This window comes from Heterocephalus glaber, unplaced genomic scaffold (assembly GCF_053883595.1).
Source record: "Heterocephalus glaber isolate CG9 unplaced genomic scaffold, H.glaber_assembly_v1.0 deba00001553, whole genome shotgun sequence".
NCBI classification, from domain to species: domain Eukaryota; kingdom Metazoa; phylum Chordata; class Mammalia; order Rodentia; family Bathyergidae; genus Heterocephalus; species Heterocephalus glaber.
In genome coordinates, this window is record NW_028258344.1 from 9,498,142 (window position 1) to 9,520,781 (window position 22,640).

General features: G+C 35.4%; 1 long non-coding RNA gene across 1 annotated transcript in view; it reads left to right on the plus strand.

Annotated features, from left to right (window-relative positions):
* LOC106009197 (uncharacterized) overlaps positions 1–20,651 on the plus strand; it is a 70,187-nt gene extending 49,536 nt beyond the window's left edge. The window contains exon 3 of the long non-coding RNA XR_001183284.2: positions 19,999–20,651. This is a non-coding gene — a long non-coding RNA (uncharacterized LOC106009197). The remainder of the gene's footprint in view (positions 1–19,998) is intronic.
* Positions 20,652–22,640: the final 1,989 nt, after the last annotated feature.

Sequence of the window (22,640 nt, forward strand, 5' to 3'; positions counted from 1 at the left end):
TCTGTGAACAGTTTTTTTTTTATGTCAATTTCACTTTCTCCTGTTTTTTCATGGACTCCTATCAGTCTTATGTTATTCTTCTTTGCATCATCTAGCAACTGCTGGATTGATTTCTCATGGTCCCTTACTATCTTTAAGAAATCTCTGTTTTCTTGGTCCTTAACTGCAATCCTGTCTTCTATATCTGATATTCTGTCTTCAGATTCTCTTAGTCTGCTCTGCATGCTTTCAATGGAGCTTTTAATCTCCTGAATATCTCTTTGAATCTGTTTCATGGATTCCATTTCTTTCTTATGTTGAGTGATCATGGTTTCCATTTCTTTCTTATGCTGGGCATTCATGGCTTCCAGCATGTTTCTGAATCATCTATTTTCTTGTCTGTTTCTGTTCTAGAGCCTCTAATCATGTCTTTCATTCTACTCACCATCTCTGTATTTATCTGGGAGATTATTTCTGCTTTGAATTTTTCTAGAGCCTCATGTATCTGCTTTGTTACTTCCTGTGCTCTCAGTTCAGGATGTCCAGGTGGTTGATTATCTGACTTTTCCACCTCATTTCCCCCAGAATTTCCTTTTTGTGCCATGGAAGCCTGCATTTGTGCCTTGCTTAAATGTCTTCTCATTTTTTTTTTTTGGTACTGTCCTTCACTTAATTCCTGGGTTGATATTTCAAAATTGCTTAATGCAGGTATGTTTGTTGCTTGTGTTTAAAACCCTTGTAGAATGAATGATTGCTTTTCAGAGGTGTCTTCCAGATATGGACTGTGTTTAGGTTTTGAGGCTCTAATGACTTTGAGGCTATTTTATCTTCCTTATACCAGGAAGGAAAACTGATTAGATCAATCACCTGCTAGGCCAAACGTTACAATCAGCAATACCATAGCATCAAGCACAGCTTAGAAAATGACAATTTGTGGTAGTTATTAATCTATCACATTTAACTATGTGAAGTATAATCCCCTGTGCCTCTGTAGTGAGGGACCAGGTATCAGAAGAGCCATAAGGTGGTGGTGGGGGGTGGAATTGGGCCTTGCAGGTGCTCGCATGGCTAAGAGGAACACTAGATGAAGGCAGGGCTCCAAGCCACTCCCGGGACCTCACTATGCTGTGGACAGGAACCGGAACACAGCCAAGGAGACTCAGGCTGCTTGGCCGACCCTTGACCTGAGGAGAGAAGCCTCTGTTTGTGTTTTACATAATTGTGTTCTTTAAATCTTTTCTACTATGCTTAAATAACTTTTACCTTCTGAGGGGGCTAAAAATTAATTAGTTAGTACAGATCTTTAGTTCAGTATAATTATTATCTAGCTAATGGAGTCCTAAATTTCATAGGAAATTTTTGCATAACCTTTTGAAGTGTAGAAAACCTTTAATTGTAGCTCTTAACTTGTCTCTAGCAGATTTCAACTTCTATAGACCCACACTCTAGTTAGGCTACTTTACAGTGTATTTTCCTTACTACATTATGAAAAAGGGTAACTCAGAAAGTTATATAAAGCACAAAGAAAAAAGAAGATACCCAGAAAGGCTAAGTTTCAGAAAGTTTCACAGTCTTTGTAAAGACTACCTTGAAGTAAGAATTTTAAAGGTCTCAGTCTAGTTAGTCTTATATTTATTTAAGAAGCTATTGATTTAATGTTAAGAGCTCCTCTGAGTATATTAACTTTCTGTTTTTCACATTTCAAGTGATAAACGTTGTGATTGTTGAAGTCAGTTTCTTTTTTATATTTTCTTTTCTTTTGTACTTAACAAGGAAAATATAATAGCTGAAATTATAATGCAACTTGATATGGTAAGATTTTTTTCCCAGAGAAAGCTGAATCTTTTACATATACAACTCCATGACAAATTAGCAAGAAGATCCACTATAGTTAATGTATGCATTTATGAAAAACTCCTCTACAGGCCAAGCAGAGGTGAAGACAGAGCTATATGATCCACCAAAAAAAAAAAAAAAAGAAATTAAAGAAAGTGACCCTCTTTCAAAAACACAAGGGAAGGAATGCACACACATTTTGTGAAGAACTTAAAGGCACCCATTTTGAAATTTTTGCTAGTCTAATGGATCTTGACCCCAAGGACCTACTTGGATTGGACACTTACCAGATCTATGTCTCAGTCTACTCTCTTATATATAGATTCAATGGAAATAAAAGACAACTGAGGGCAAAATGCACAAAACATGATTTTGTACATATAGACAAAAACAAAGTAAGTAGCATATGTTTAATGGAAAATTTGCAAGATGATATACGTCCAAAACAAAGAGGGGGGTAGCAACCTAATTTCTTTGTCCATCTGTGAAGGACCTGTCCCAACAGAAGGGGGCCTGTCATTACTCTCTGAGAAGCCGTAGTTGCACCTGTCATTTATCTGGGAGGGATTTGCCAGCCTAGATTCACTTCCTAGAGTGCCCCCTGAGTGCTGGCTTTTTCTAACCCACTCTAAAGTCAGAGGAAGTAAACAATCAAGCCACCCTTGAAAAGTATCCTGGGCCTCAACCCTCATCACAAGGACAACCACCACTCACTCATGTCCAAGAGAAGTGGGAACATGTTAGCACTTTACAACAAGTCATAATCCAGCCAAGCAAGCCCCTAGTGGCAAGGAATAACCACCTAGAAGCAGATGTTGTGCTTCTGAGTGCTTAGTCCCTCAGTGGCCCTTGACTGTCTTGGAAAAGGGTGCAAATAAAATGTTTGAACATAAAAATAATCAGGCTTATGAGATAAAATAAACATGAAATCATTTATCATCTATTAGGTATCTATGTAATATTCAAGAATAAAAGATTTAAAAAACTGGAAACTATGAAAAACTAGCAGATAAGAAAAAGTAAACAAATAGAAATTCTAAAGGAAAAAGCTCAAATTAAATAATGAAGTGGATATCAAATATAACTTAAGATATAAAGACCAGAATAAATTATTGAGAATAAAACCGAGAGACAAAAGGATAAAAAATACAGGATGAGGGCCAGGGATTTAGCTCAGTGGTTCTGCTGCCTTCCTCACAAGTGCAAGGTCCTGAGTTCGATCCCCAGTACCGAAAAAAAAAAAAACAGGATGAAAAGAAACATGAAGTATACGGTGAAGAGGATAAGAATCACGTGACTGAAGTTCCAGAAAGAGAGAAACTTCCACAAAAATAATGTTTGAAGAGGTAGGAACTACGAATTTCCCAAAATTAGAAAGGCCTTAACTCACAGATTCAAAGATTTTATCAAATATTAAACTGGATTAAAAAAATGCCCAAAATAAGCCACAGTATATTTAGACATATTAGACTCAAGTTAAAATCATGAGAAGCATATGCAATGTATATGCAAACATGGTGAATATCACTAATGCAAAAATTCAAAATGCTCCAAATTCTGAAGTTTCTTGAGGACTTACATGATGCCACAAGTGGAATATTCTGTGCTTGACTTCATGCTGCAGTCAAAATGCAGGTGCTCTAAAAGTACTGCATAAATTTACCCCTTCAGGGTAAATGTACCCTGAAGCAAATGATTTATATGTTTAGGCTTGGATCTTATCCCCAAGATTTTATTAAACTCCAAAAATCCAAAATCTGAAACATTCCTGGGCCCAAGCATTTCAGATAAGAAATATATAATTATGTGTTACATGGATATCACACACACACACATGCACACAAAGAAACTGAAACATTCAACAATATCAAATATTACCTAGAATATAAAATGTTGAACTCCTATGTCTGAAGAAAGGCACTTGGTATAATCACATGACAAAAATTTGAAATTATCAACCAAGTTGAAGATACGTCTACCCAATGGTAGTTTCACTTCTTAAAGAGAAAGTTTCTTGGATCAACTATGTCAAGGCAGCTGATATAATAAAAAAAAATAATAATAATTCGAATCAGGCATTTCCCTGAACCAGAACATATGTTGAGAGCTCCAACCAAAAAATATGATCAGACCTTATTTATAGATAAACAGACCTGAGGAAGAGAAAAAAAACTTAAATGGCTAAAGTATAGTCAATCACCCAGTCAACTGGTTACAGCCTAACTAGTTAATTGGTTAGAGGGCCTCCTGCAGCCAACCAAAGCTTATTAACTGCAATTAAACTCAATACTGGATTGGTCTTTTGGACCTTGTGCAGGTGTCCCCTCCAACTCCATGGCCTCCTACAAAATTTAACATACCCTAGGTTCATAACCATGAGAAATGTACATATGTGCGTGTACTCAGAGACATGTACATAACAAGAATATACCGAAGAACTATTTATAATATCCACAAACCAGAAGGAGGAAAAAGAGCCCAAAGCACATAATACAATGTGTATATCCATTCAATGTCATACAGTATATCAAAGAAAAGGAGCACATAATAATTATATGCAACAACATAGATGATTTTAAAAATCTGTAAAAGTAAGTGCCAGAAACTAAGAACACAATATAAACATTATGATTCCATTTATATTAAGTTCAGAATCAGGCAAACAGAGGCATTACACTTGGAAGGAGCACAGAAGTATTAAAGATATTTTTAAAGATAAAAAGTTTCTACAATAAAATTTGGAATGTATACTTCTGGAAGAAATAGTCATAAATGGTAATAAAAGAGGAATGCTCTAAGAAATTAAAGAAGAATACTTGAAAAGGAATATGTTGTAGGTGTTATAATTATGTTTTAAAAATATGCAACTGAGAAAATGCTCATAACATGGTAAATAAATGCAAGAATGAGAATATACACAAGATGACTTAGGTTAGGCAAAAATACAGCTATACATTAAATGAATGTGTGAACATAAAACATAATTTACATCTCTGGGTTAAAGAAAAGATTGGAGAAAATGTTTATTTCTGAAAATTGAGATTACTATAGATTTTATTTTTTGTACTTTTTCTCTTATGAAATATCCCTTTTCTATTATATCTCCATTTTTTAATACATAAAATGTTATTGACCTAACAGAAAAGTTATATAGTTCATTTTCCCATCTTTATCACAAATAGATAATCATCATTCAATTCCATATAAGGAAATCATAAAATTCTTTGGCAATGTATTACCTAGTTAAATACTTTTTATTTCATTTAAAATTTGAAATTCCCGAAATCTTTTTTGGATTATGTATCTTTAGTGTGTCCTACATATTAATTTATGTATTTATAGTTGGACTATATAATTCCTTCGGTATTTACAAATATCCTGTATTGATATTAACACATTTCAATAATATAAGAAGGTGACGAAATGCCACTTATTGTAAATAAGACTTTGTTATTTAAATGAAAATTCTGTAATTTGTTTCAGATGGATGTTTAGTGTAGCATGCAAAGCAAATAGATTGGAAGGAGGTGGTCTTTATTTGGCCTATGGGAAGAGAAAGCATTTTATTAAGTGTACTATACCTCCCAGTCTCTTGAGCAGAGAGTCCTATGTATTTGTATCTTTAACACTTAGTATACAATTTCTGATTTTTAAAAATAAATCTCATGAAAAAATTGAAATATGTTAAAATTAAATTTCAATCTTTTAGTGTATACCTCTGAGTGAAAATAATTACAAGTTAAATAAATAAAAGAAACCCAATTTTACAATGAAAAGCTATGGATAACTTTCTCTCTGTATAAATTTAGCCCTTTCTCAGCATAAAGTATAATCAGTTAAATATAATAAATCATTTTATATCACACTTATGGACACATCAAAATAGTAATATGCTCCCACCTCAGAAGTAGAAACAAACAAGTGACATTTAAGAAATCATATTAAGTAAAATTAGTGGCACGCATGTTCCTAATCATAATCTTTAAATGAATATTTTGCTGCCCAGAAAATTGCTCTACAGAAAAAATATAAGTGGAAAAAATAAAGCATGTGATTAAGTAAAGGGAAAAATAGGTATGATGTACCTTTCCCTACTTTCTATTTTTTTTCTTCCCTAGAATTACAACAGGATTCAACTGTGTCATTTTATTAAGGAAGGATCAAGTCATTCTTCTTGTTTTTAACTAACATGGGATAGATAATTATTTAATAATTGCCAAAATTAACACTGGTGAACATACAGAATACTTTAATTTTCTGTCCTGGTATCGCATCTGGCATTGTTTATAACAAAGGAAATCCCTTTGCAGCAAAAGGAGTGGAGCCAACATCCTATGCTCATAGAATTCACTGATCTTACCATCTTTCCCACCATTTGTAGGCAGCCAGTTTAAGAGAAATGGGAAATGGCCTTGTGAACATTCAGTTACATTGTCCTCTAGGCTGAAATGTCTTGCAGAGATAGGAGACTGTATGCATCTAAATCAGTATTCAATGTATGATGCTATGTAGTTTTTCATATGCCCACGACTCATGGAATTAGGAAGCAAAGGATGGAAATAGGAGTATCTTTAATTAATATCACCTTTAAGCATCTACTAGTGTCATTTTTGTTTCCTGTCACCATTATTTTAGGTTGTCAGAGGTCTTAAAGGGAGGAATTCTTGCACCAGTAGATAAAGCAATGAGTGTACTAAAGTGAAAAATGAGACTATAATCTGGTCATTTTAGATTCCTCATGTCTTACAATAAACAAGCAAAACCAAGGTGTAATTGTCCAGGCTGGGGTCAAGAAATTGGGTTGCTACTATAGAGTGGAAGTAGAGAAGAGTAAGTCTGGAACATAGAAATTCTCTAGAGGGCATCTGTTAGTACCACTGTGTCCTGTCACTGAAGTCTATGGAAAAGTACACAACCCAATTCAGAGAGTAACTAATAAAAACCCAAAGCCTTCAGGAATGGGAGTAAAGAACCATGATCTGAGTTTAGGCCTTTGCTAAGAGCAATGGGAATTTGGAACAGGTAGCAAAATAAAAATCCGATCAATGCAAAAGCAAGAACCACAGTAGCTGTATTTCTTCCTGATTTGTTATAAATATAACTGTAAATATATGGACCAGATGTTTGTGTTTTCTTCTTTTATTCCTTTATCATTCATCATATTCTTTATCATCTATCATAAGATTAATAGAGTTAACTTTGTGTCACAGCTTTTAAGTTATAGGATATCAAACAAGAAAGGTGAACATCACTCAGTACTTCATATCTTCTGAGTAAAAGTTTAGTGCAGTTTTGGTTGTACATAGAATTATATCATAGTAGGTAGCTGTATGATTTTGTTGTTATGGAGACTATGTATGATTGGAGACTAGGTTTGATTTTAGGAGATATGCCTGGCTGCCCAGGTGAAAAGAGGTGAAATTATTTAAATGCCAACCTGAAAGGCTACATCCCCAGATATTCAAACACTCATTGATTGTTATGGGGGAGTTTTATAAATGTAATTAATGTCCTTATCAGTTGACTTTCATAAGAGAAAGTAGCCTAGAAAATTCAGGGGAGCCTGATTCAATTACTTGAAAAGCTTTAAAAGCATGGTCAGGCTTCCCTAAGAAAAGAAATTCCATTTATGAACAGCAGCTATAGCCCATGAACAAAAGGTCTAGCTTGCCATTCCTGACAATTTCATGCCCTGCAGATTTTGGAATTGCCTAGCTAGAGCCCATAATTATATAAGCCAGATCCCCACAATAAATCTCTTCCTATGTATCTCTGTTTCTCTGTTTCTCTTGCAGCTGTGTTATTCTCATTACCAAAACAATAAGTGTAGGATCCAGCATATATTAAGCGGACATCAAAAGCTACTTTATATAGTCTTATTATGTATTTAAATAAAATAGCTCAACAAAAGTTACTTTATATAACCCACAATTTAAGTGCAAAGCTTGATATCTCAGTTACATTTTTTATAGCTGGGATGAAATACTTGACAGATGTTAAAGGAGAAAAGGTTTAGGTTGGTTCACAATTTATAGAGGTTTCAGTCTGTCAGCTGGCCCCAAGTCAGAATGGCATGGCAGAGGGGCATGGCAAGCAGGAAGCAGTGAGACTTCCTTCTTCTTTCCCTTTTTATCCAATCTAAAATATAAGTCTATTGGTTGATGCCAGCCACACCTAAGGGTGGGTCTTCTTCAGTAAATCCATCATCCCCACCTAAAACTATGCTGAAGCAATCAGTGGAATAATCCAGTATCATACACCCATGATGCAACATCATACATTCATGATCCAATCACCTCACAAGAGCCCCACCTATAAGCATATGAGGTGCTGGAGGATATAGATAAAAGTGAAAGCACTTGGTGAATTAAAATTAAGTTAAAAAATGTTTACTGAAAAAAACAAATGAGAGAGATTAATAAATGATGACTACAGGTGTGTAGATTTATGATAGTATACTATGGAAGAGAATTTTTATAAACCACATATTAGTATAAGTTTAAAACAATTGAAAAGATTCTAGCATTGAATGGCAATTTCACTGTTTCTTCCAAAATTACACTGGTAACATCTATAATGAAGTGACTTGGGGAAAAATATTATTTACGCTTTAATAAACATCTCTGAGAAAGGATAGACTTTTTTTGCTTAAATTCTTTTATTGGTACATTTTAGGCATACAATAACTTCACATTTATCATTGGGTACTTCTACCTGTACATGATGCATCTTGGTTCTTATTTTTTCCCCATTCCCTGTCCTCCCATCACCACCTCCACACTTCCCTATTTACAAAGACTTTGTTTCCATTTTTTCCTTTTCTCATAATTTTTCCTTTCCCTTCTTTCCTTTCCCTTTTCCCTCCCACTTCCGCTACACCTTTAGACCTTTATTTGCTATTTCAAATTATCAATTATTCATTTTAATCACTTCATTCCTTATTTAAACTTTCAGTTTCTCACACTAGAGAAACTATTCGGTATTTACACATGTGGATCCTATTTATTTCACTTAAGAGTATGGCCTCAATATGCATCCATTCAGCTATAAATGTCTCTAGTTTCTTGTTCTTGTGATGGCTGAGTAGTACTCCATTTTATAAACAAACAAAAAAACCCCACATCTTCTTTATCCAGTTTCCAGTTGATGGGCACTTGGGCTGTTTCCAAGCTTTCCCTATTACAAACTGTGCTGCTATATAAACATGGAGGCACATATATAGCTGTGGAATTATTCTTTTAATTCTTTGGGGAGGATACCCAGCAGGAAAATAGCTAGGTCAAATGGGACCTCTAGTCCTTGTTCTTTGACATATCTCCGTACTGATTTCCAGAGTGGTTGCACCAGTCTGCACTCCCACCAACTATGGAGAAGGATTGCATTCTCCCCACAACCCGCCAGCATTTGTTATTGTTTGATTTCTGGATAGCAGCCATTCTTTGTGGAGTGAGGTGGAATCTCAGTGTTGTTTTCATCTGCATCTCTCAAATGACCAATGATGTTGAACATTTTTTCATATATTTATTTGCTGCTCTTACTTCTTTGTCTGAGAAATGTCTGTTCATTTCAGATGCCCATTTTTGAATTGGGTCTTTAAATTTGGGGGGTCTGATTTTTTCAGTTCTTTATATGTTCTAGATAATAGACCATTGTCTGAGGTACAGCTGCTAAAATGTTTTTCCCACATTGTAGGTTGTCTCTTAGCTCTATTGGTGGTTTCTCTTGCAGTGCAGAAGCTTTTTAATGAGATGAGATCTTAGTTGTTGATTCTTTGTGCTAGTTCCCAAGCTACTGAGGTTTTGTTCATAAAGTCTTTTCCTATGCCCAATATCTTCAAGAGCTCTACCTAATTTATCTTCCAGCAAGTTTAGTGTTTCTGTTTTAATATGTAGACCTTTAATCCAGTTTGATCTTAGTTTAGTGGATGGTGATAGATATGGGTCTAGTTTTAATCTTTGGCAGGTTGAAACCCAGTTTTTACAAAACCATTTATTAAATAGGCTATTTTTCCTCCAATGAGGGTGGTTGGCTCCTTTGTCAAAGATGAGGTGGCTGAGTATGTCTGGAGTTGTTTCTGCATCTTCTAGTCTATTCCACTGCTCCTCGTGTCTGTTTCTTTGCCAGTACCGTGCTGTTTTTATCACAGTAGCTTTGTAGTATAGTTTCAAGTTGGGGATTGTGATACCCCCAGCCATGTCTCTGTTGCTTAGAATTGCTTTTGCTATTCTCGGTCTCTTCTGGTTCCAAATGAATTTTGGGGTTGTTTTCTCTAGTTCTGTGAAATTTATTGTTGAAATTTCAATCAGCATTGCATTAAATCTATACAGCAGTTTTGGAAGTATGGCCATTTTCACTATATTGGTTCTTCCTACCCAGGAACAAGGGATGTCTTTCCATTTAATTATATCCTCTTTGATCTCTTTTTTTGGAGTGCTGTAGTTTTCTATGTAGAGGTCTTTTGCTTCCTTTGTTAGATTGATTCCTAGATATCTCATTTATTTGGATGATGTTGTAAAAGGAATTATTTCCCTAATTCCTCTCTCAGTGATTCTGTTATTTGTGTCAAGAAGGCTATTTTGTTTTTTGTGTTGACCTTGTATCCAGCTACTCTACTGAATCTGTCAATTAGGTCTAGAAGGCTTTTGACCGAGTTTATTGGGTCTTCTATGTAAAGTATCATATCATCAGCAAATAATGACAGTTTAATTTCTTCCCTTCCTATCTTTATTCCTTTTATTTCTTTCTCATTTCTAATTGCTGTGGCTGATGTTTCCAGAACTATATTGAACAGGAGTGGTGATAGTGGGCATCCTTGTCTTGTTCCTGATTTTAGCATGAAAGTTTTCAGTTTTTGACCATTTACTATAATGTTGGCTGTTGGTTTTTCATAGATAGCCTTAATCAGGTTGAGATAAAGACCTTTTATTCCAATTTTCTGTAGGGTTTTTATCATGAATGGGTGTTGGATTTTATCAAATGCTTTTTCAGCATCTATTGAGAATATCATATGGTTTTTATCCTTGGCTCTGTTAATACAGTGTACTTCATTTATTTATTTATGTATGTTTAACCATCCTTGCATCCCTGGGATAAATCCAACTTGGTCAGGGTGTATAATCTTCTTGATGACCCCCTGTATTCTTTTTTTAAAAATAGTTTTGTTGGTACTTTTTAGATATAAAATATAATGGTATTCACCATTGGAAATTTGCACCTTTACATAATTTCTCTTCGTTCTTATCTTTCCCCCTTCCCCTGCCACGCTTCAACCCCTCCATCCCTGCCTGTTTAAAAAGACTTCGTTTCAATTTTTTCCTTTTCTTATATTAATTCCATTGTCTTCTTTCCTTTCCCCTACTCCTCCCACTTCCCCTTCCCCTTTGCCCCTTTTCTTCTTATTTCATATTATCTATTATGGCTTTAAGTCCTTATTCACATTTCCATTTTCTCACACTGGAGAAACTATTCAGTACTTACACATGTGTGTCCTATTTATTTCACTTAAGAGTATCACCTCACTGTGAATCCATTTAGCTATAAATGTCTCTAATTTCTCATTTTTCATGGCATAGTAGTACTCTATTTTATATCAAAACTACTTTTTTTATTAAATATTTTTATTGGTATATTTTATGTATACAATATGTTTACATTTATCATTGGGTGCTTGTACCTGTACATGAAGTATCTTGATTCTTATTTTTTCCCCATTTCCTGTCCTCCCTTCACCCCCTCCACACTTCCCTATTTACAAAGACTATGTTTCCATTTTTTTCTTTTCTCATAATTTTTCCTTTCCCTTCTTCTCTTTTCCTTCCCCTCCCACATGCCATACACATTTCGATATCTTCTTCCTATTTCAAATTATCAATTATTCATTTTAATCATTTTAACCCTTGTTTACACTTTCAGTTTCTCACACTAGAGAAACTATTCAGTATTTACACACACACATGTGTCCTATTTATTTCACTTAAGAGTATGGCCTCAATATGCATCCATTTAGCTATAAATGACTCTAATTTCTCATTTTTTGTGGCTGAGTATTATTCCACTTTATTAAAAAGAACACATTTTTTTAATCCAGTCTCCAGTTGATGGGCAACTGTGCTGCTTCCAAGTTTTACCTATTACTATTGTGCTGCTATGAACTTGGGTGAACATATATCTCTGTGGTGTGATTCTTTTAATTCTTTGGGGAAAGATACCAGTAGGGACATACCTGGGTCAAATGGGACTTCTAGTCCTAGTTCTTTGAGGTATCTCCATACTGATTTCCACAGTGGTTACACCAGTCTACACTCCCACCAACAGTGGAACAGGGTTCCTCTTTCCCCACAGCCCTGCCAGCATTTGTTATTGGTTGATTTCATGATAGCAGCCATTCTTTCAGAGGGAGGTGGAATCTCAGCATTGTTTTCACTTGCATCTCTAGATTGACCAGTGATGTTGAACATTTTTTCATGTATTTATTTGCTATTTCTACTTCTTTGTCTGAGAAATGTCTGTTCATTTCAGATGCCCATTTTTGGATTGGGTCTTTAAAATTGGAGGTCTGATTTTTTTCAGTTTTTTATAGATTCTAGATAGTAACCCTTTGTCTGAGGAACAGCAGGTGAAAATGTTTTCCTACATTGTGGGTTGTCTCTTCACAATGTTGATCACTTCTCTTGCTGTGCAGAAGCTTTTTAATAACAAGAGATCCCACTTGTTGATAGTTTGTGCTAGTTCACAGGTAACTGGGGTTCTGTTCATAAAAGCTTTTCCTACATCAATGTCTACAAGAGTTCTATCTAACCTCTGTTCCATCTGGTTGAGAGTTTTTGTTGTAATATTTAGATCTTTAATCTATTTAGATTTTAGTTTAGTGCATGCTGAGAGATATAGGTCTAGTTTTAGTCTTTCACAAGTTGAAACCCAATTTTTCGAGCACTGTTTATTAACGAGGCTATCTTTCCTCCAGTGAGGGTGTTTGGCTCCTTTGTCGAAGATGAGGTGGCTGAGTGTGTCTGGAGCTGTGTCTGCATCTTCTAATATGTTCCACTGGTCCCTGGGTCTGTTTCTTTGTCAGGACCATGCTATTTTTATCACTGTAGCTTTGTAGTATAGTTTCAAGTTGCAGATTCTGATATCTCCTACCCTATCTTTCATGCCTAGAATTGCTTTTGCTATTCTGGGTCTCTTCTTGTTCCAAATGAATTTTTGGATTGGTTTCTCAAGGTCTGTGAAGTATGCTGCTGGAATTTCAGTTGGGATTGCATTGAATCTATATAGCAACTGTCTAATTATGGCCATTTTCCCAATGTTGACTCTTCCTACCCAGGAGCAAGGGATGTCTTTCCATTTGCTAATATTTCTAATATCATCTTCAATCTCTCTTTCAGAGTGCAATAGTTTTCAGAGACATGTTCTTTGATTTCTTTTGTCATGTTGATTCCTACGTATTTCAGTTTCTTGGATGCTATTGTGAAAGGAATTGTTTGCCCTATTTCTCTCTCAGTGTGTCTGTTGTTCATGTAGAGGAAAGCTATTGATTTTTGTGTGTTGACCTTGTATCGAGCTACTTTCTTGAATTTAGTTACTAAGTCTAGAAGACTTTTGATGGAGTTCTTGGGGCCTTCTATATAGCATATTACATCATTTGAAAATAATGACAAATTAACTTCTTCATTTCCTGTCTTTATTCCTTTTATTTCTTTCTCTTATCTAATTGCTATGGCTAAGTTTCAAAGACTATATTGAACAGGAGTGGAGACAGTGGAAATCCTTGTCTTGTTCCTCATTTTAGTGTGAAGGATTTCAGTTTTTGACCATTTAGTATGATATTGGCTGTTGGTTTATCATACATGCCTTTTATTGGATTGAGGTAGAGACTGTGTATTCCAATTTTTTGTAGGGCTTTTATCATAAATGCAGGTTGGATTTTGTCAAATGCTTTTTCTTCATCTATTGAGATGATCATATGGTTTCTGTCCTTGGCTCTATTGATACAGTGTATTACATTGATTTGTATGTGTTGAACCATCCCTGCATCCCTGGGATTAATCCCACTTGATCAGGGTGTACGATCTTCTTGATGATCTTCTGCATTCTTTTTGCTGTATCTTATTAAGAATTTCTGCATCTATATTCATTAGTGAGTTTGGCCTATAGTTCTCTTTTTCAGTCAGGTCTTTTTCTGATTTGGGGATCAAGGTGATGCTTGCTTCCAGGAATGAATTTGGGAGTATTGCTTCCCTTTCAATTTCATTGATGAGTTTAAACAGTGGTGGCAGTATTTCCTCTCTAAATGTCTTGTAGAATTCAGCAGTGAAGCCATCAGGACCTGGGCTTTTCTTTGTTCGTAAATTTTTAATTATGTTTTCAATTTCACTCATTGTTATTGGAGTGTTTAGAATTTCTATATCTTCTTCATTTAACTTTAGCAATTCATATGTATCTAGGAATGTGTCCATTTCTTCTGTGTTTTCCATTTTATTAGAGTGCAGTTTCTCAAAGTAAGATTTGATGATGCTTTGGATTTCTCCTGGATCTGTTATGACTTCACCTTTTTTATTCTTGATTGCATGGATTTGAGCCTTTCTTTCCTTATTTTGATAAGGTTGGCTAAAGGTTTATTGATTTTTTTTTATTCTTTGGAAAACCAACTCTTTGATTCATTGATTTTTTTTGTATCATTCTCTTAGTCTCCATTGCATTGATTTCTGGTCTGATCTTTATAATTTCCTCTCTTGTATCAGCTTTGGGTTTGTCATGATCTTCTTTCTCTAGGAGCTTGAGGTTCAGCATTAGGTTGTTTATTTGAGCTCTCTCTGTTTTCCTAATATGGGCATTCACTGCTATGAATTTCGTTCCTAGAAATGTTTTCATTGTGTCCCATAGATACATGTATGTTGTACTAGCATTATCATTTACTTGCATAAACTGTCTAAATTCTTCTTTAATTTCCTCTGTGACCCATTGGTTGTTCAGGAGGGTGTTATTTAATTTCCATGTTTTTGTGGGGGTTTTGTGGTTTCTTATGTTATTGATCTCCAATTTTATTGCACTATGGTCTGATAATATAGAAGGGGTAACTTCAGTTCTTTTACATTTACTTAGACATGTCCTATGAGCTAGCATGTGATCTATTTTGGAGAATGACACACTTGCAGCTGAAAAGAATGTGCATTCTGATTTTGTGGGGTGGAACACTCTGTCAACATCTATTAAGTCCATTTGTTCAATAGCTTGATTCAGTTCTAGAATTTTGTTGTTTATTTTTTGTCTAGATGATCTGTTTATTTGTGATAGTTGGATATTGAGGTCCCCCACTACAATTATATTAATGCTCATTGGGTTTTTCATGTCCATTAATTTTTGTTTTGTATAGTTGGAGGCATTCGTATTTGATGCATATATAGTTATGATTGTCATATTTTCTCTTGGATTGTTCTCTTCACAGGGATGTAGTGACCATCTTTGTCTCTCTTAATTAGTTTTGGCTTGAAATCTACTTTTTCTGCAAATAAGATTGCTACCCCTGCTTTTTTCTGGGTTCCTGTTGCATGGAGAACTGTTTTCCATCCTTTTACTTTCAGTCTGAATTTGCTTTTGAGTTAGGTGTGTTTCTTCAGTACAGCATATTGCTGGATTTTGCTTCTTAATACATTCTGCCAGTCTATTTCTTTTGATTGGTGAATGGAGGCCATTAACATTGATGGTTATAATTAATAGATATTGACTCATCCTTGTCATGATATTTTAGTGTTGTTGGCTCTTTTATTTCTTACTTTTCCCCCTTCACTTTAGTTTCTTGCCTTGCCTGGTGTCTTCCTTATGTTGGGCTTCATGGAGTTGTGACCTTCATTGTCTTTTTCTAGGATATTGTTTAGAATTGTCTTGAGTGCTGGTTTAGTGTTCATGAAATTTCTCAGGTGTTCTTTGTCATGGAAGCATCTACTTTCCCCATCAATTTCAAAAGATAATTTTGCAGGATACAGCAGTCTAGGTTGGAAATTATTTTCTTTTAGGACTTGAAATACTTCACTCCAGGCTCTCCTTGACTTGAGGGTTTGTGTTGAGAAGTCTGCTGTGATTCTGATGGGCTTCCCTTTGTAGGTGTTTTGTTTCTTTTCTCTAACTGCTTGTAGGATTTTGTTCCTCTGTTGGGTTTCTAGAATCTTGACCTTGTCTAGGTGTAGTTTTTTTTTTTTTATCATGGCTAGTTGGAGTTCTATATGCTCACTTAACTGTATGTCCAATTCTCTACCTTTGTCTGGGAATTTTTCTACTATTACTTCTGTGAACAGTTTTTTTATGTCAATTGTACTTTCTCCTGCTTTTTTGTGGGCTCCTATCAGTCTTATGTTATTCTTCTTTGCAACATCTAGCAGCTCCTGGATTGATTTCTTGTGGCCCCTTACTATTTTTAAGAAATCTCTGTTTTCATGGTCACTGACTGCTGTCCTGTCTTCTATATCTGATACTCTATCTTCAGACTGCCTCAGTCTGCTGTGTATACTTTCAATGAAGTTTTTAATCTCCTGGATATCTGTTTGAATCTCTTTCATGGATTTTATTTCTTTCCTATATTGAGTGTTCATGATTTTCATTTCTTTCCTGTGCTTGACATTTGTGGCTTCCATTATGGTCCTGAACTCATCTATTTTTTTATCTGTTTCTGTTCTAGAGCCACTTATGTCTTTCACTCTGCTCACCATCTTTGTAATTATCTGGGAAATTATTTCCATTTTGAATTTTTCTAGAGCCTCATTCATCTGTTTTGTTACTTCCTTTGCTCAGTTCACGGTGTCTAGGTGGTTGATTATGAGACTTTTCCACCTCATTTCCCCCAGCATTTGCCTTTGGTACAGTGGAAGTCTGAGTTTGTGCCTTGCTCAAATGTCTTCTCATTTTTGTTTTTGGTACTGCCCTTGGTTTAATTCCTGAGTTGATACTTCAAAATTGCTTATTGTAAGTATCTTTGTTGCTTGCACTTAGAACCCTCATAGAATGGTTTCTTCTCAGAGGTGTCTTACAGATATAGCTGGTCTTTAGATTTTGAGTCTCTAATGACTCTGAGCCTAGCTCATTTTCATTATACCAGGAAGGACATCTGATTAGATTAATCACAATACTTTAGCCCAAGTGATACAATCAGCAACACCATAGCATCAAGTACAGCTTAGAAAATGACAATTTGTGGTAGTTATTAATCTATCACCTTTAACTCTGTGAATTAAATCAAAATCGTGGACCAGCCCAACATATGTTTATAGTGAATAAACTCTTCAGTATAGCAAATTTACTCTTTAGGATGGGGAGTTAGGAGTTGGGGATGAGGGATAGATAGGAAGAAGGATAGGAGAAGGTTAGCAGTGTGGGCAGAGGACACAGGAAGATCATGCAAACTCTAAGGAAGTGTCAAAGACAAGAGGAAAAGACAGAATGAAAGAACAAAGATGATAACAGAACAACCTAACGGCAATAGGGAACCTAGAAACTGTACCTACTTTCCTTTAAAATAATGACACTCAAGGGAAGGAAAAAGAGAAGAAAAGAAAAATAAAGAAGAAATCCAAATTAGGGCCAGAACAGGAACAAAAAGGGAGATGAAGAACAATGTGGGACAGTGAGAGAATGAGTGAGAGAAAGAAAAGAGAAAAGAAGCAAAAAGAGTAAAAAATTTGAAAAGAGTAGAAAAAAATAAACATTTAAATTTAAAAATAAGCAAAAAAATTTTTTGAAAATAACAAAAAATAAAAGTGAAGGGCCTCCTTTAGGGTATGTCTGTGTTGTCACAATAGACAATGTGGGCAACAGTGTGCAGATATGTCATTGAGTCTCAGCAAGGCAGTAGCAGACCCGTGAGATTCAGGCAGATTTCTGGCTGGAAGTCTCAAGTTGAGCTCCTTGTGTTCATGCAGGGTTGAAGTCTGCAAGGTTCTACTGCAGGTTCCAGCTTCCCTTCCCCTGAAGATAGTCCAGGTTCCAATGGGAGGTGATGATCCCTCCAACTCACCAAGCACGGTGATCTGGTGTGCCTTTATTGCAGAGATTCTCTTCACTTTTCCAGTGGGCTTCAGTTTTCATCAAGGAGCCTGAGAGAGGCCCTCTTTCTGTTGCTCAGTTCTGCTCTATCTTGTGGAGCTCATGACAATGGTCTTTATGGTTCCCTGTGCCTCTGTAATGTGGAACCAGGTAGCAGCACAACCAGGAGGCCAGAGGCATGTGGGAGGGGGTGCTACAGGGACCCCTGTGATTAAGCTGGTCACTGGGGGGCATGCAATGGGGAAGGAGCTGGGCTCCACACAGCTGAGGTCCTCACCATCTGCTGGCCAAGGATAGACTCTTTTTTGAGAGTTGCACAGCTTCCTGTGACATCGTTCCCAGGATCAGGAAAGCTCTGAGAAAGATCATTCTGGCCATGAGCTTCCAAAGTTTGTCTCTGGTTTCATTTTAATAAGTAAAAAAGAAATCATGCTAACTCACTGCTCAAAACTGGCCCAGGAATCAGGTAACACAACTGGGTAGTGTGGAATGATTTTTTTTGACAAGGAGAACAAAACAAAACAAAAAATACAAAGAGAAAATAAAGAAGAAAAATAAATGCTTTTGACCTTTAAAGTCGGGAAATACTGATGACAACAATGAATGTTTATCTAAAATAACAAAAAGGAAATAAAGAAGAAAAGAGAAATCAAATAAAATTAAATTTCTAGCAAATACTTTTTCAGAAAAAAATACTATCATTAGAATAGCTTCAATAATATCACCAATAGTCAGAAAGAAAATAGATTAGTGCAGTATGATTAGGGAGGGTAGTAATCAGGGTAGAAGTTAGTGGATTTCATCTGCCCAACTCTGGCAAATTTTGAAAGTTGATAGAAAAAGATTTAAGAAATGACCTTGAACCCATAGAACTGTGAAATCTCTCTCTAAAGTTTATAAACGTGGAAGCTCCTAATTTTAGAGCAACTATAAAATATTTCTACTTGGGTGGGAGAACAGTGGCTCTGCATATCTACAAAACAAGCTCTCATATTTTTATCAAACATTCTCATGGAATGTGAAAGTTTTAAAAAATGGCTGCAAATTCTTTGACATTCCTCCCATCAAGAGTGGGATCTGCCTCTTTCCCTTGAAACTGGGTAGAGTTTTGACAGCTTTGGCATGAATATCACAAAGTGATGTTGGAAGCTAGGTTGTAAAAGACCATGCAGTTCCCACCTGGTTCCTTTGGAATGCTTGCCTCCCCTCAGGGCATTCCCTTTCAGAACCCAGCTGCCATGCTGAGAGGCACCCAAGCCACACGAACTAAACCATGTGTGGTCACTCTGATCAACCATCGCAGCTGAATCCAGCCTGCAAGTCATAGTCATCTGAAACCAGAAAGACATACAGTGAACTAGATTTCCACCTACAGCCATTTCTCAACTCATTTATATGTTTTTTGCGTATTGAAAACAATATTTATGAATTTTGATAAATCACCTATCAAATTTTATGCAAATACTTTTTCCTAATTCATTATTTGTCTTTCAATCTTATTTAATGGTATAGTATGCTAAATGGAATTCATTTTAAAGTTAATCAAATCCATCAATATTTATTTTGATGATTTCTTGATTTAAGAATTTTAAAAATATAACATAGGAGAAAGAATAATTCTCCAGTTTAGGACATACATTGCTTAAATATGTTCCCTTTAAAGCTGACTGTAATGTGATAACTTGGAAGCACTCTAAAGAACCATCAATGTAGTTACTTAATAATTTTTCATCTAATATATTGCCATTTAAATAATGATGATGACACAGATATGGCAAAAAATAGCACGGGCAAGATAGTGCAATGGTTAAGAGTGATCCTTGCAGCCAGATAGATAACTTACTTAAGTCCTCCAAATCTTGATTTCCCCATCTGTGAAATGGGGGTTACAAAGCTAGCTCACAGGGCTGCTGTGGTGCAATGGGGAAAATGCACATGAAGGATTTAACACAAGGTCTGATGCAAAATTCAATAGTATAAAGTATTTACACTTAAAATACTTCGAAAGATAAAAATGGAAAAGACAAAAGTATGGTAATCATTCGTTGTATTAAAATCACAGTTTAATTTTTTCTTTGTTTCCAAAATTGTAGTATATAACTTCAAAGAAAATGTAAAATAAGTAAATATGCTTATGTGTTTTATTTCCAGAGGAAGATACACCGAAGACACTGAGGTTACCTTCAAAAGAGCAGATGGATTAATTCAGAGAAGGGAGAATAATGATTGTGGTGATGGAGGAGTGAGTTATGAGAAATGATTAAAGATGAAGATTATGTCTGGAGTTGCTAAGTAATGGCTGAGGGGGGACTAATAATTGACTGCAAAAATCTGACAGGAGAAATACTGAACAGGCAGGAAGAATTATTTAATCAGGTTCAGGGCAGAATAACTACAAGAGTATAAAGAAGGAAAGAAAAATTTACCCCAAATGAAAAGAAAACTTTCTGACAGTAAAAATTATTATACAAGAAAAATCTTCCAAGAAAAGGGATGAAAACCCATCCCTAAGGATATTTAAAATAAGGTTGGATAGAAATCAAGAAAATATGTAACAGTGAACCATAGTGCTTTGGTTTAGTTCTAGTTTCCATCTCTGATTTTACAGCAGCCTTGAAAAAAGATAGGTCACTTAGTCATGGTGGATGATTAAACTGTGGTTCAGGTGACCACGTTTTTAGGGTTTTGTTGTGTCCTCCTTCCATGCTAGGCACAAAACTAACTCAAACTGATATTTATGCCTCTAACATGTTCTATGTCCTACTATGCCATGATTGCCACATATATGATGCTGGTGAGGTTGGGTTGGGCTGTCAGCAAACTTTTGTTGCTACTCTAAAATCTGGATGCTAAATACTAGTACCTAAATCAGAAAATAATGCAGCTCAAAAGCACTTGATCTAGCCCCTTGCTTTGAAAGTAATATTTCACTCTAATATGCCATATACCAAACTCTGTAGTAAGTGATTTGCCAGTGTAATCTCATTAGATCTTATAAAGACCTTGGAGGGAAGCTCGTTATCAGCACTTTTAAAATTGACAACGGAGGCTCCAAGAGATTAGTACAAGGCAAGTAAGAGCTGAAATGAGGATTCCAACCCAGGTGGAGGTATTTCTGAAGCCTATTCTTTTTCCATCCACATCCTGCTGTCTCGATAGACAAGAAGGGGAAAACTCAAAAACATTAGACAGCCCCATTGTAGAAAATTTGAACTCAGCCTAATTTCACAGCCCAGACCACAATTGGAGATCCTTGTTCTTGGTCTCTTCCTTAGTCAAACCCAGTTCTCATCCCCATTCTCTTGGTTCCCTGTTCCACTATTTTACTCTCTCTTCCTTTTGATAAAAAGCAGCTGAAGAAAGAAAACTATTTTTTGATATTATAAACTGAGGATAGAAGAAAAAAATATGTACATGTAAATTTAGCCTTTTGATCCTTTTAAGTTGTTTTATTCAATGACAAAATAATGTCTTATTGTTTAACTTCAATATTCTATTTTTTAAAAATCTTCTGAATCCATAGTCCTTTCTTCTTTTCTTTTTTTTTTTTTTTAATGATGATGGTGGTGGATTGAACTCAAGGCCTTTACACTGACACACTGAGTGACATCCTCATTCCTTTTTATCTTTTATTTCAAGACGAGAGCTCACTAAATCACTCAGGTAGGGCTAGAACTTGCAATCTTCCTGTCTCACCCACCAAGAGTGCTGAAATTACAAGCATCCACCAGCATGTCTGGATACCACAGTTCTTTTATAATTAAACAAGGCTCAATGTACATGTAACTCAGATGGTATTGTGCAGCCTAATAATCTAAAATAATTTGAACAGTTAAAATGGGAACAACAATGTGTATATAAGAGGCTTCAATTTTGCCTTTCTTTGTTTTTACTTCATTATTGTTTGCAAGACAAAAACAAAATTTGTGGCATACAGTATAAGCTGTGAATTTACTATGCAATCATCTACTTTTGCTTCAGTTTTTTCTCTTATAAGGCCACATTCTTTCACATGCATATTCCTCAATCTAATATAATATAGTTAAAGAGAAAGATTCTGAAATTAATGCAAAAAATAAATTTGAGCAACCAACGGCTAACCAAATAGGAATGTCTAACACCTTCAAAGGATCACACAACCCTTAACACAAAAATGTCAACCAAATATTATTCATACCTTTATGAATATAATAATTTGTTTAAATTTCTGTATAACCTTTGATTTAGTTCTAGTTTCCATCTCTGATTTTATAGCAGCCTTGAAAAAAAATAGGTCCCTTAGCTAAAGAAGAAGCCAACATTGTAGCTATCTTTAAAAAAAAAAATCCACAATTAAAAATTACTTAGTTAATCTTGGAGACACTGCCCTTATAGTAACTACAAGCCATCTTCTCCTGGCTGTTCCTTTGTGAATTTCTATAGCAGGTGGGGTATCTTTATATCCTCTTAACTGTCACACTCTCTGTGGATGGACAGATGATGATGATGATGATGATGATGAAAATAGAACAAATGCAAAATACATATGCAGAATTTTAAAGAAAAAGCTCTGCTGACAAAATTTAAAAATTATCCAAAGAAACTTTCTCTAAGCAATTTGTTAATAGAGAACCAGAAAACATACAAGAAATCAATGATATATGGTTACATAACTTCCATAGATCAGGCAGTAAATAGTCCATGCCACAGGCTAGAACGTAATTATCTGAATTTAGGCCAAACTCTGATTACTAAATTTCAGGCTAGATGTACTCTCAGAACATCTATGTTCCAGAATAAGCCACCTTTACCAT